A 15,333-nucleotide genomic window follows, 5' to 3' on the forward strand; every position below is an offset into this window, starting at 1 on the left:
GTACCCGGGTACGCTCACCAGTTAATCATCCAAAAGAAGTCCTATATCTTTTTTTGTACATTGTTATTATTTAGTTGGTTATCCGTTCGCTTTATCTTTCTAATCATTCTGTGGCTCCCTTTTCAAATACATTTAATAAACTCTGGGTCAGTTCTAAAATTATGGCATTAATTTGAAGCAATCAGCCACATAATCGTTCCAAAAATTTTAAGCCAGTTCTATTGTTAGTTATTTTCTAAAATTAACAAGATGTCTTTTTGGAAAAGAACTTTCGAAATAAATCAACCCAATGAAAACGATGGATCCCCATATACATTATATGCACAAAGTGAATAAGGGGTATACTGCCTGGGAGTGAAAGCGATAAACGAAACAAAAGATATTTATTCCTGATAGTTTCTTCTGCCTCTCTCTAGCTCAGCACTGTGATTGGCTTGGTAATATGTCAGGTCCACAAGAGCCTATTAGTGTGCCACAGTGCCAAGTCTAGCTGATTCCAAGATAAGAAAAATGCTGAACTCGGTCCCCTATTGGTAACTGTTTTTGTATACCTGAAGGAATTGTTAATTCGAAATCTGCAAAGATGTGCGTCGGATTAAATACCAAATTAAGTTCGTCACATTCAGATTTTACAAATGAAAATGATTTTTCATAAGAGTTTGTTTTTTTATCGGAAAGAACAAAAAAGCCAGTGGTATGTAAATATTATTGTGCAAACCGTGAACCGTGAAAGCTTGACAAAAATGTTTAGGGTAACTGTAGAAAGTACTATCGACAAACAAGGATTATAGTTAAAACAGAAGCGTTAAGTTACTGGTTGTTGAAAATAAAACAATATGTAATTTGTCATTATTCACTAGTAAAAATATTTCTTATTTATTAGTAAGTATCTCTAAGTTGTCTAAAGTCTCATGGAACTCTAAAATAGATTGTGGTAATTTAAAAAATGTACCACGCCTGCAACTTCGATATTCTTTCTAATCATGGCAGTATCTTGAACCGTTAATGTAGGTACGTCACTATGTTTTAAAATATTATACAACAATTTCGATGGGCGAGTAGAAATATCGTCGAACGCTTTTTGTTTCAGAAAATTACTTACAAGCCACCTATTTATCATAGCTTCGTCAATATATGCATGATTATGTACCGTAGGATTTTGTACAATCTTTTGAGAGGTAATTTTTAAGTAACTATTACAGGATGACACTGAACACTTCCACCGTTCTATATCATCTTTTTAAATTTTTATGAAATCTAAATGTAAAATTTTCTAATTTTAATAACGTTTTTTTTTTTTCACTGACACAAAACTTAAGCAATATAATATTTAATTCTGTCGCAAGCATAGTGTAAAGACCAAAACTTGGGGTGTAACGGAAAAACTGTCGTGCTTATAAACTCTCAATTAGAAACTAATAAGTCAGAAGTCCACTTAAGAAGGCTCCATCACGGAATGTATAAGAACTTTGACAGATACATTATATAAGTTGAGATCGCGCTGAATCCAATGGTATCTTCATTTTTATGGGTTGGCGATCAAAATCCAGAGATAATTTAATACAAAGTCAGCACTTTTTGAGCTCGCTTAACACAGTCTCTTATGGCCGAAGGCCTGAAGCAAACTTTTGACTATCAATTAAACCACTAAAATGGAATGTACAAGCAAATAAAATATACTTACTGTAACCCTGACATTCTCATCTTTAAGAAACCGGGTGACTTTATAGGCGTTGGCGATGAAAAAATTGATAAAATAGCTAAAATACTATTTTGGCCTGCAGTTACGTTCGGTGAGTGCAGTGACAAACACTGCCAGCCATATTAGTTTAGGGAGCGCGCGCAATAAAAAAATTTGAATTTGTATAATAACATGAAACTTTTATGATTTTTCAATTTTCATTTGTTGGGTAATAACGCAGTAAATTATGGCAATCATTAATATTAAATTATTCGACAGCTGACTGTATAAATATGTAGTAAACTATATATAATAGCAGGTGGATTCAGTTGAAAATAAAACAAACTTCATTACAAACATACTACTAGTATAAAAGGAAGCTTTCGTCTAGTGACATCGCATCGATCGTCACTGAATTGACTACTGCAGTAGGCGATGGAGCATCTTTAAGAACCGAGACCCAACTCGGCTGTTTGATAAAACTCGGCTATAAAATGACGTCATAAATTATCCGGGACCCAACTCGGCTACTGCCCAAGTCTTCTGTCTGTACTCCCAAAGGTGGTATCCCACAACTTCACTCATCACATTAGCGTGTTGGATCTAAAAGTTGACGTCACGTAACAACGGATAAGAAAAAAGTTATTTTATTGCATTAAATCGATAGTTAATATAATTATTCCAGCACTTTATTGTGTAACGTCCATCTCAGACGCGATTTCATGACTTTTCAAATTTCATTAATTTTTTGCTCAAAAACAATGCACAGTAACAGAAAATTATGGGAGACATTTTTTTCTTATAATTCAACGTTGCATACAAAAAATGTTTTCGTAGCGAAATTCGTTGAATTTTGAATTGTGGCCCACCATATTGGATTCACTGCTAAAAAAAAATTTGATGTGTTAGAAAAAAGTGCTTAAATACGGTTATTTTCACCTTAACCGCCACTAGCACCGAAACTTGCATTATTTAGCAGAAAAATATACAAAATCATGTTCATATTGTATGTAGTGAAAATCTATCATGCTAAAAAATTTCACAAGCTTAGCCCTTAAATGAAAATTTAAATTTTTAAACCACCACTGATCCTAGTTGTATGACTCTAGGAGGCTTAAATTTAAGATGAGTTCTAGTACAATCGATTACCATTCTTTTTCACCAAACATTTTTGATACTGAATAGTTTGATATAAAATGCTTCATATATATCTTTATGTTAGGCGGCTTATGCAGACTCTACGTGCTTGTAGGATATGTAAAAATTATATAAAAAAGTTATGCAGATCGTCCGCATAAGTACAATTTCGTTTCTACGATGATTTTTGTTACCCAATAATGTCCGCATAAGTCACCTTTTATCAATACATATATATGCGCCGTGTGTTCTTCTTTACTCAACAGGTTATTGGCCCAGGTTCCAGGTCATGCTACCACAGCCCAAAGTTTTACGAAAAAAAAAAAAAAAAAAACTATTAAAATCTTAATTCGTGATTCGTGTTGTAATTTAATTTGTGTCGTGTGAGAAAGTCTAGATAACTAAGGACAAAGGTCTAGCAAAAAAGTTTGAGACAGCCAGGAACGAGGAGGATCAAATGGGTGAGTACTTAATTTGACAGAGTGCCTAGGAGAAGGTCAATGTAGCTAACAAAAACGTCATTCGAGGTTGGTGATATGAAGAAGTGAAGTGCGCAAGTCGTAAGCTGAAAAAAATCGCAATGATATTTACGCACCCTTGTCGAGTGAAAATTCATATGACCGATCAATTCGATGCTATGTACTTAAAATGCATGCACGTGCTTATTCGTACACTTGGATATTTGATTTTACAAAATTTGTGCATTTTTCTTTACTCTAAGTGGTAAATAAATAAGTTATATTCGTAATTGTAAGACTTTGATAGAATATGTTATACTATGAATTTGGATTCGGCAAATTGAATTTCATCCTTGCATTTGTTATATTTATTTTGATTCGTAAAAATCTATTGCGCATACATAAAAAAAAGAAGGAAGCAGTTGTAAATGTACTAATAACCAAATAACCAAACGCATTAAAAAATCCACCAAGCTCGACAATGTATTTTTTTATATTTATCATTATATTTATGTAGTATTAAGGGATAGAATTATTTCTCATTATGTACTAAATTTAACACAAGTGTTGACAAATATTACACAAATAAAAAATTTAGGTAATAAAAATACCTAATACTGATAATAAAGTTTGAATTTCGCAGTTTTTTTTTTAGTTAGTTGAGTGGTACCACTTTGCCGCGTAATGACTCAGTTAACATAGTTTAAAACCCGTACAAGACAGCCCATGACTGACATGACTGTCTCTTTGCAATGAAAGCCCGTTCTATTTAAAAATACTTGTCATCAGCTGACTATAATGGCTTTCGTTAAAAATTACACTTAGCTAGACAAAGAAGAAATGATAACTTTATAACATATGACTATTTTTTGATTCGATCCTCAGCGTCAGTCATTTTTTATTAAATCATTTAAAAAAGCAACTATTCATAAGTTTTACAACTCTTGTTTCATATTCAGAGAAAATGGATAAGTATGTTGTGAAGATAAAAAAAATACGTGAAAGTACTGGAATAATTCTCAAAGAAAAAAGAACAAAGCAGTCAGATGAATCTTTAACCTTAAGAACTCAGAGAGCTGTACTCTCAGAAAAGCTAAATGTCGATAATACTTCACAAAACATTCTTACAGCTCTAACAAAGAAAGTCACAAGTATTACTAGTAATTATTTATTTCGAAAATTGTATTTACTCTTTAATTGTTTATTTTAATTTACTATGTAAACATTTTTTTTCAGGATCGAAAACCTTCGAATTCGTTTTCTAAATGGAAAAGAGAAAGCTCTTGGCTTGATTCCAATGCAAAGAATAAGGCTATCTGCATTACATGCATCGAAGCGTGTGCTAAAAACTTGGTTTGTTTCACAGATATTAAAAGTGAAATATCCATATAATAAATATCCAGAAATATCCAGTAATAAAGTTAGTGTTGACCAAATTTTGTCCAATGCTACAAAAAATCATATGATGGACAATCGTACTGTATTAAGGAAAATATTCAGCACATTTAAGGTATTTGGTCAGAAAAGGTAAGCTTTACTTGGCCACAGAAACAATAAAAATTTAAGTTTCCTTTGTTTTCTAAGAGCACGAGCAGAAGATGTCTTAGAATTAGAAAAATGGCTGAAACGAGATGGTTACAAGAAACTACACCACGATTCGTAGAACAAAATCTTAGATCTTATGTCTTCCACAACAATCGCAACAATCATAAAAAATAAAAAATGCTAAGATTTTTTTTTCTATTTTACTAGATAAGACATCCAATTTGATAAGAATGGAGCACGTTTCTGTGTGAGTTGGAGTTGTATTTGAAAATATGTCCTCTTCAAAATTTTTTTTGGTTTTTACAAAACAATGAGCACAATAGCCAAAGCTTTACTTATTATCGACAGTAGTTATTGCATCACAGTAGCCTGTCACAAAAAATCCTTACTACCTGGAATAGTAAGAGTTTCCGAATTGTCCACTGTGCCGCCTCTCACTTACTGAAGACTACCCTAACCCCTCCACCGCTTATTCTGACCTGAATCCTGAATAAAGAAGATGGTACGATGGGTGTGGAGGATATGCGAAATTTTGGAGTCAAAGAGAAAGAATAACGTGGTGTAATTATGTATCCTGTTAAATACGAAGTATATTGCTTTGATGGGGCCAAAACGTTGCGTATTAGTGAACGTGAGATGGTACGACGCGTCGCGACGGGTGGGGAGAGTATAGGAAGTAACTATATCCGACATACTAAGAGAGAGAGGGGGGGAAGGAGAGAGACGGAGATTATGATAAACAACCTGCTAGGGAAAAGAGGGATAGCGGAAGAAAGAGATGCAAACGGCGCTACCGTTAGTTGATTGTAGAGTTAACATAAGAGGAAGTGTGACCGAAGACACTATTTCCGGGGACAACTCGGGTGATAAAAGCGGTAGAGAGGAAAACACAAACTCACATGCAAACATATAATACATATCACTGTTTGGCTTATAATTTTTCTATTTAGTCCCCAAAAATGGTGGAACAAATCAGTGACTTCCAAGCACTTCAGCCACACTCTCCTTGTAATTAGTTTATTGATTGAACGAACCAGAAGTTACCATTAATGATAATGAGAGGGAGAGTTTGAAGTTTTAGAGTTCATTTAATAATATGGTTAAGGATTCGGAGAGCAAAGTTCAGTGTTCCTACGTAACCTTAGCAGTATACAAGCCATATTACAACTTATGGTCAGCATAGCTATGACAGGGCTAAATATTGCGCACTCTTAAGCGATAAAAAACTTATTAGAATTTATATAATTGAGAAAAACAGAAAGAAAAAAATTAAAATAGTCATGATTTAGAACTAAATCGTTTGCAGTCAAACAACAACTACTTGCAGCTTTGCTACTTATTAGTGTATCGGACATATAGTGCCTGTTTAAAACACAGCAGCCTGTAAGTCTTCCGCACATTCAAAGGCAAGCCATTCCACGGCTTTACACTACCATAGTAAAGAGCACCTTGCAGATAATCAAGTCTGCCAGTAGGTAGCAAAAGATCGAGATCTAAGACGCGTTCGGTACCAGGTTTATCGCAAGGTCTAAATTGAAATCTGGTGCCAAGATAACCAGGTTCTCCAGACCTGAAAATAGACGCGAGAAAAGAAAGAGTTAGATACTCGATCCTGAATGGGCCCTTTAACACAAAATTAAAATTAACTTATTAAATAATCAAATAATCCCTGCAATATCCACAGCGATTTTTTTCAACATTACTTTCTGAATTTTTCTCTTTTTTTGCAAGATAACTTGTATTCTTTCTTTCATATTCTTTTTTTAATGACTTTCTATAGTTATTTTTTTTTCGTTCGAAAAAAATTAATTTATGTTTCTTTGGGCAAAGGTGAAAATCTTAAACATTCAAACTGAAACTTGTACATAAATCTATTTCTTAGATACTTGTAAACTAAAGATTAGATGAAGTAAAATGAATAAGTGGGTAAAGTAACATGTTACACCTCACGTAGTCACGAGTTATATGGTTGCGCTAATATGTGCCAGTTATAAAACGAACTGCAGCGTCCATGCTTCTACTAAGCTCCGTTTTGAGCTCATCAGGGAAAAAGAAGAATAAGCCAGGACAAAAATCAAAGTATCGAAGTGCCCAGGAAGAAAGAGAGTAGGAGAAAATGGGTTGCGATGAGCCAAAAGTAAGCACATAATTCACATTAACTAAATTTTGCGGGTTTTCTTTTCACCATACCTATGACGACAGCATACATACATATATATATATATAGTAACACTGAAAAAACATGATTTGGTAGAAGCTATTATATGTGTAAAAAAACATTCACTCCCCTACGATTAGTCAGTTGCACATACTTAGCCTTGAGTGGAACATGTTCACGTTTTGTAAGAGTGATTCTTGCCCACGGCAATTATACGGCGACACCAGTTAGAAAGCAAAATATGACATGCGCGGCACTACCTCTCGACCAGACACAGATGACAGAGTCATGGCTGTTGCTATGGGCCACAGTTTTCCGCTAAAGTGGCTAATCAACTTTATTTTTCGCGTGGATTGTCTTTGCACTGACTTTCCGGAGCCACTCACGAATTTAAGAGCAATGCACCAAGTGCCAAAGTATACTGATTAATCGTATAAATCACCACCACGTTGTTGCGCTAGCTTTTTTTGAAGATACTCACGGTCACGAGAGGAACGCGTGGATCGCCAAAACGAACCGATCAATCGTATGAGCTGCTTCTCTGTATACTACTTAGTTTGCTTAAAACAATCGTGATCTCACGAGCGATATGCGGGGACCCGACCACGGACGTTCAGTTGTAATATTGGATTACCTTGTTGCGATTGACTTGTAGCTGCGATAATGTAGTAGCGCACTGATAAAACTATGGCCTCGTAGCAGCTACCACATATAAAAACTCTGCTTCTCCACTCAATATAAATGACAGATTCATCGCTATTGCTGTGGCCTACAGTTTTCACTGCAGTGGCAAATCAACTTTATTTTTAGCGTGGATCGTCTTTGCGCTAGCTCTCCAAAGGCTCTCACAAATTAGGGAGCAATACACGAATTGCCAAAATATATTGATTGGTCTTACGATCTGCTGACATGCTCTTGCGTTAGTTCTTTTTGAAAGTGCTTGCGATTACGTGGGTGGCGCGCGTATCATTAAAACGAATCGTCCAATCGCACGATCCGCTTTTTTGTATACTAGCACACCCAAAATGATCATACGCTCGCTATGCGCGGGGACCTAACCGTGGCCGTTTAACTTCAATATTCAACCTTTGAATTACCTTGAAAAAATTTTGTTTCAACAGTAATTGCATCTGTGACTCGAAATGAAAAACTAAAAACAAATTCTTACCACTTCCTTACTTTCACAAATTCATAGTGGCGTATTGTGTGCATGCATTATAGTATCCCTGGTGGACCAAAGTTTTAGGCATTTTACGCGAAAATAAAAGAAAAAAATTTTATTGCAAAAAACAGTACGTGTGCAAGGTAAAGTAGATTTAATTACCAACAGTCATAAGATAAACTTTAACACAGTTCATGAATCGATTATATTAGATGTATCAGAAATTACTTTGTAAAATATACGGCAAATAGCCTTTCATGATGTGATAAGGCAACCTGAAACAAAAACTTGCAAACTTACAACTATTATCTTTGGTTCGATCATTTCTCTTTCAACGGTAAATGCTTGAACAACTAACCGATAGGATGGGTCCAAAACTAAGTAAATCAAACTTTATTGCAACTAGCTCAAAGAGTGATGATGGTGATTGTCGAATTCTACTTTTAGAAAAATAATATAAAAAAAATGAAAAATATGTTTCCAAAAACTTTTTCCCTGACCCCCAAAAAATAGATGTAAACTAATAAAAAATAAAAAATAGAAAAATGACGGCCCTTTTCAGGGCCAACATATTGCTCATTAAAAGTAGGGATTTAAAGCGAGAATATTCTACCATTTTAAGAATATAAATGTATCTCATTTCCACATGTCAACACATTCTTACAACAAAGCGTTACGCTGTATATTTTATAATCAGCGTCAGCATAAACATTGAAACAAGTGTTTATACTTTAATATTTAAAAAAACATAAAACATATTCCAAGAAATTTCACATTAGCACATTCTTTATCTATAAAAAACAAAATTGTTGTTGCTCATATAACTGTAGTTACGAAATTTTTTGGAAAGTTTATTCCACCAATACGGTGTGTTTGAAACTGTTTGTTCGTGGAAACCAACTTCAAGCAAGTCCTAACTGTACGTTTGTAGACCTTCTGATTGCGGCAATATCGTGTTTGTTGATACATTGACCGTACGAGTGATACTCTTTTTGAGCGGGTCATTTTTTGTTACGGTGAGTGGCAGTCTAGTTACCGAGATCTTGGAAGTAATATCGAATTCCACGAAGAATTGCCACAAAATAGCGAATGGGTGGGTGACCACAGACCAAAACTGGTCATTATTGATGATTTGATGCGCGAATCATCCAGTAGTGGCGGTATCGTCGACTTATTTACTAAAGGTAGTTATCATAACAATTTGAGCGCAATCTTTATCGCGCACAATTTATTTTATCAAAGTAAAGGCCAGCGCGATATATAGCTAAACTTGCAATACACCGTCATCTTAAAAAATTTACGAGATCGCACACAAACACAACATCTTCCGAGACAAGTGTGTCCAAGAAATCCTTGGTTCTTGCAAGAAGCGTATAGGAATGCTACTTCGTGACCATTTGGTTACTTTTTCTTGGACCTCAAGCAAAACACACTGGACAGCTGTCGATTATGAACTTGCAGTTTCCCTGATGATGAGTATCTGTACGTATACGTTGCTAAAAAACAGATTAAAGGAAGCAATACAGTGAACTAAGTTCTAATCGTATCGTTGTAATGGCGTCAAAGTCACGTTCTCCATTTGACTGAACACATACTGCCATTTTAAGAGCTCTTTATCATCTCGACACCGAACAACAGATGGCCCTGTTGCACAAAGCCGAAGCAGTGCTAATTAAGTATATTTGCGAGTGTGCGTTGAACATTCTCGAAGGAAACATTCCGCTAACTGTATTTCACAGAAAACGCATGCGTAGAAACGCCAACGATCTTAGAAAGCTTGGGAACGCGAAAATTCATTTGTCGTCGACGAAAAAAATCATCGTACAACAAGGAGGAAGTATCTTATCTGATTTGTTGGGTTCGCTCCTCAAAACGGCATTGTCGATGGTGTAACAAACATGGAGCTTGCAAAAAAAATCATTCTTTTGCCTTAAGAAAGCGTGAACCAATTGCAAAGCACATTCCGCAAGGATAGTCAAAAATTTGGGCCAATGCCGGGTATAACGATGAGTCTGCTCGATGCAGAAATAAATAACATCTTGAATATATTGTACACCAACGACCGAGAAAGTGTAATAAAGATCAAGAAATTTTACAACGGTATCAACACCTTAGAGAATTCGACAGCATAAAAAAGACATGCTGACACGATCACGGAGAACACCAAAGCATTACATGGTAACGATTTCTCTGACGACGACGTCAACGAGGACGAGGAGAAGCGTAAAGAGGAAAAAAGATACGATGCTGAGGTTATTGAGAGCGCACCAAAAAAGTTTCGTTAAAAAACCGACAGTTATCGTATGACAATCGCGCGCTACTGGGAACTTCAAGTGGACCAATGAACATATCTACATCATAGATGGCTTTACATACCACAGTCGAACATTGTCGATCTGGTAAACGATGCCTTAAGGGATAGGAAGAAACGCACACCGGTGGAGCGTGATCAGTTTGTAGTGTCACTTTATATGGCAAATATCCTACAAGAGTAGGTCGGAAGCGCCCAAATATTAAAATTACTAATTGACGACGACGACGATAACGACGGTGATGATAATAACAAACTAAATGAGAGTCCAAGGTCTACGTTGAATAGTGGAAGTTTTTTTAATAAAAATGTAACCAAACTAACGACATCACTGATGAATAAAAAAAATTTTCTTAAAGTTGTGCTTCCGTCAAAACAAGTACAAAAATGGGATCAGTTGAGCGGAAAAGTTACCAAAGCGAAGAAACATAAGTAAAACTCAAAAAAACGGTGTTCTCAATGCTTTAATCAACTTGCTGCCGTTAGAAATGCATGTACCTAAAAAAAATAAACACACATTTTATTGTCCTGAAACAAGTCTATCAAAGCGCATCAAGCATGGGCATGTGGGCTTAAACCCTTGGACGAATAATGTCGTGAGTACGATCTTGCCTACGCTACAGAGAAAAAGGGCGAACGACAATAAGCCTATCGGGCATTGGTTGAATTAGCTTCTTTGGGTATGCTTGCTAAAGAAATAATGCTGATTAAGCGAACAGTCGTTTTATAAATAGCATGCTGTATGTGTAGCAAGATTACATTTCAAAAGTTTATTTTTCGCATCAAGAGATCTATTGAATCTTAGTCTAAAAAAAAATTTTTTTTTAAAGAAACATGCATAATTTTCATGGTTCTTCTTTCTTTCTTCTCTCACTCTATGTATGTATCTTCAGTAAATGAAACAATTGAAAAGCCATGTGTGGAGTAAATGTTTTCATTTCAATAAAAGATAGTCGACGTTTCTTTCCTTAAGGAGGCCTCTTCACGATATATTAACAGCCCTGCCTACACAGATGCCTCAAACGTTCACTCTACACATGGCTTTTTAATTTTTTCATTTATTAAATAATGCATAATAACTTGGAAAAACTTTAGTATAAAGCGTCGCGAATAACTGCATAGAAGGGTAGTAATAAACTTACAAGTGTTGAAAGAAATAAATTTTTGAGATCGAACAAAATTGGTTAACTAAAGAGTAAAAAAGCCTATCAATTACATAGATCCATAAATAATCGTTTTTTCAGAAGAAGCTATAACATGCGTAACTTGGACGATGTGTAGGAAGCTGATTTAACGGACTTAAGAGCTTTAAAAAATTTTAATGACAGTTGCACTTACGTTCTCGTTGTCATTAATGTCATCAGCAAACATGCTTGAGTGGAACCAATCAACGATAAAACATCAAAATACGTCACCAAAACCAACATATTTCATCAAAAAGTAACGATCATACACCAATGTGTCTTCAAGTGGATGTAGGTAAAGAATTTTTAGGTTTCAAAATGCAGTCCGTTTTACGAGAAAATGAAATTGAATACAGGGTAGCACGTGTTACATAAAAACTTTTCTTTCTTTAAGTATATTTCCAGCAAGTTTGCGATACTCAAAAATGGATAAGAATTTTATCTGTATCGAAGAAACTCAAAGATCAGGAACCAACACACAATCAATGTCTGTGACCGTATGTTGTAGGGTGGGTTAAATGCCCAGTGTAAAGAAGCAAAGTCACTCGGGTTGCTAATTCTATAAATAAAAAATATCTTAAAGTAGCTTTTATCAAAATTTAAATAAACTTGTTGAGTAATCTATCAATCTATCTTTGTTAATTTTTCTTGTTTTTGATGGGTCACTTACATGGGAAAATTATATTATCTGTTTCACATCTTTTTCAACATAATTTTCCATAGTAATTCTTTCTTATTCTAAACAAATTTATTAATGTTTTTTTGGGCCAAGATAAAATTCTGTATATTAAAAATTATTTATATATTAAAACTTACATTTTGATATAAATCTATTTATTATGTACTTCTAAACTAAAGACTAGATACAGTTACATAAAAAATTTCCATTGATTAAATTGTAAACAAATTAATAAAATCAACTTATAAATAAATTCTCGAATAAACTTTAAATAATATTAGGGCTCACAATCAGCAAATAGACGTAGGTTTAAATAAAAAAGTACACTTAATTCTTTTATTTCTTAAATCTGTTCAATTTTATTTTAATAAGGAAATCGTGTCCCCAGTAAGATGGATGACCGAGTCATCTGAGAGGAACTTTGCGAGGGGCCCGCACGAAAGACTCGCAAATTGTGCGAGTAGGGCAAAAAGTTAAGAGAAAAAAAGTCTCTGATATGACACAAGCTGAAAAGAGTCCTAGAAATAAAAATACCAATGTTACATCCCGAGTTGATACGAATTATATTATAACTAAAAGCTATCCGTACGTCAAATTCAGATAAGACGTATTGTGAATATAAAGCAAGCTCATATGACAAGAGGAGCTTATACGTCATTTATATGCGTGTGTAGAATAGCTTTGGAGTGAATGTTCAAAAAAATGCTGACATGTGGTACAGCCAGCCCCTTTGTAAGAATGCACGTATAAATTGAAATCGTGTTATATGCATGAACGAATAAATCGTATTGTATGTATGAATAAATAAATTACTTGCGCATTGATTGTCCACTTTTAATAACACCGATTATAAAATTTGTTATTAACACACTATTTCATTCCATTCAAAATTGATTGTAAAATCCTCAGAAGAATTAATTTCAAAATTTGTCAACTTACTATCACAATTGAACTTGTATTTGGCGTTTTTACATTGCTAATGCGAGCTTTCTTTATCACTAACTTAAGAAACTCAATCGCACTTAATAGAAAAAAGCGATTGGTACTGTTGTATTGTTCTTTTCTAGTAAATGAAAATATAGCATGTGACATCATCGTGCAAGCCTACTGTTTTACTCTCAACGCAGTCTGCAAGAACATCGCTCATTGGTAGACTTAATTCAACCAAAGGCCTCTTTTACTCGCTCTGATGCTAAAAAAACGCACCATCAAGAGGAAAAATCTCTCTCTTTACGTCTGTCACCTGTCCTCTAAATTTGTAGTCAACTCTTGACTCTCGCGACTCGTAAATACCTTATACACGTAAGAAATAACGTGTTGGCTGAGGCAACTCGAGTGCGTATCGAGAACATCAATAGTATCGGACTATGTTAAGGAGCGAGGTACAGAAAAGAAGGCCCTCCGAAAGTGGTTCTGGCGATAGCAGAAAAAGCGGGAATCGCAACATCCTACTAGCCACGAACTCATTGGTGTAGTTTAAGAAAACAGTGAAGGTTACCGCACAAAGCATTGGGGAACTCTAAAACAGCAGTAATAACAATCAGTGATAGATGTTAATTATTTATCAGTAATATAGTTAACGCCAAACCTTGTTAAAATGACCCTAGTAAATTGTATTTAAAAGAACAAAATATTATTAAATTGCTTAAATAAAGAAACACTTTAATTGAAATTACCCATATTATTTAAATAAAAATTATTACTCAATTAAAAAGAATGAATAAAGCTCACGAGCTGAATCCTAAGAGACCCACGAATGACACTTGAATAAAACAGTTAAGACCATACTCTAAACAAGTCCGGTCATAACAAATTGGCATCCCCCGTGTGTTTTTCAAATCTTAGTTTTGTTCACAAAAAAAAAAAAAGAAAAAAAGAAAAAAAATTACTATTATTAATTAATTCAATAATATATGAATACATAAGAAAAAAAAAGTTAATAAAAATTCCCGGAAATAGTGTAGATAACTCGTCAGTGAACGACTCTCTTATACAACAGTTTTTAAATGTTTCACAAGGATTAAGTGCAACTAATTCATCAATGTGCATAAATCAAGCATCTCAACACATACCTTTTTATGATGGATACTCGACTTCCTTAAAGGACTTTTTACAAGATGTAGAAAATGGACAAACTCTAATAACAGCCGCTCAAGAACCTATGTACCTTCGCACAGTTATTTCTAGACTCAAAGGCAAAGTTCGCGAGAGTTTGGTAGGTTCTACTTTTGCATCAATTGATTAGTTAAAAAAAACATCTAAAAGAAGAATTTTCACCAACCAAATCGTATCATGAATACATGGCAGAACTTTTAAATCCTACAATGAAACAAAAAAAAACAGTTCGAAATTTTTGTCATAGAATAATTTCTCTTACAGAAACTACCTTAATAGCCCTTTTGACTGAAATAAATGATGACAAACTCAAGACAACACAAAAACCACAACTTGAAAAATTAGCACTACAAACGTTTAACAATAGTTTACCTGACTCGTAAAAATTATCCATAGCACTTTCAAAACCCAAAGATATCCACGAAAATTTAGAAGCTGCTTTACTTACTGAACGCACCTGACCACCAGTATACAATCAGGCCAAGTACGTTTACAAGGCCGTACCTAAAAATTTTAGAAAAATACGCTCACTTATTTTACATTCTAGGTTACTCGGCTCCTCATACTTCTATTATGACATATAAAATACCTACGACAGACAAGCGTCCTGTATATGTCAAATACCGCTACCCCTTATCGTTACACCAAGAAATTAAAACTCAGACAGAAAAATTATTAGCTAACGGTACAATTATAAAATCAAACAGCCCTTACAGTAGTCCTCTCAGTCTAGTACCCAAAAAAAAGACATGATGGAACAAAAAGATACAGATTAGTAATAGATTACCGTAAACTTCAGGAAAAAACCATCCCTGATGCTTATCTATTACCAAAAATTACCGAAAGATTAGAGCAAATCAAAGGCTCAAATTACTTTTCCGTTTTTGATGTAGCCAGTGGATT

At 34.5% G+C, this 15,333-nt stretch overlaps 1 protein-coding gene across 3 annotated transcripts in view; it reads right to left on the bottom strand.

The window, feature by feature from the left end:
* SNF4Agamma (SNF4/AMP-activated protein kinase gamma subunit) overlaps positions 1 to 15,333 on the bottom strand; it is a 763,121-nt gene that overhangs the window by 586,031 nt on the left and 161,757 nt on the right. The gene's annotated exons all lie outside the window — the stretch shown is intronic.

This window comes from Copidosoma floridanum, unplaced genomic scaffold, assembly GCF_036245765.1.
Source record: "Copidosoma floridanum isolate Cflo_tuat_1 unplaced genomic scaffold, Cflo_Japanese_pri ptg000024l, whole genome shotgun sequence".
Lineage (NCBI taxonomy): Eukaryota > Metazoa > Arthropoda > Insecta > Hymenoptera > Encyrtidae > Copidosoma > Copidosoma floridanum.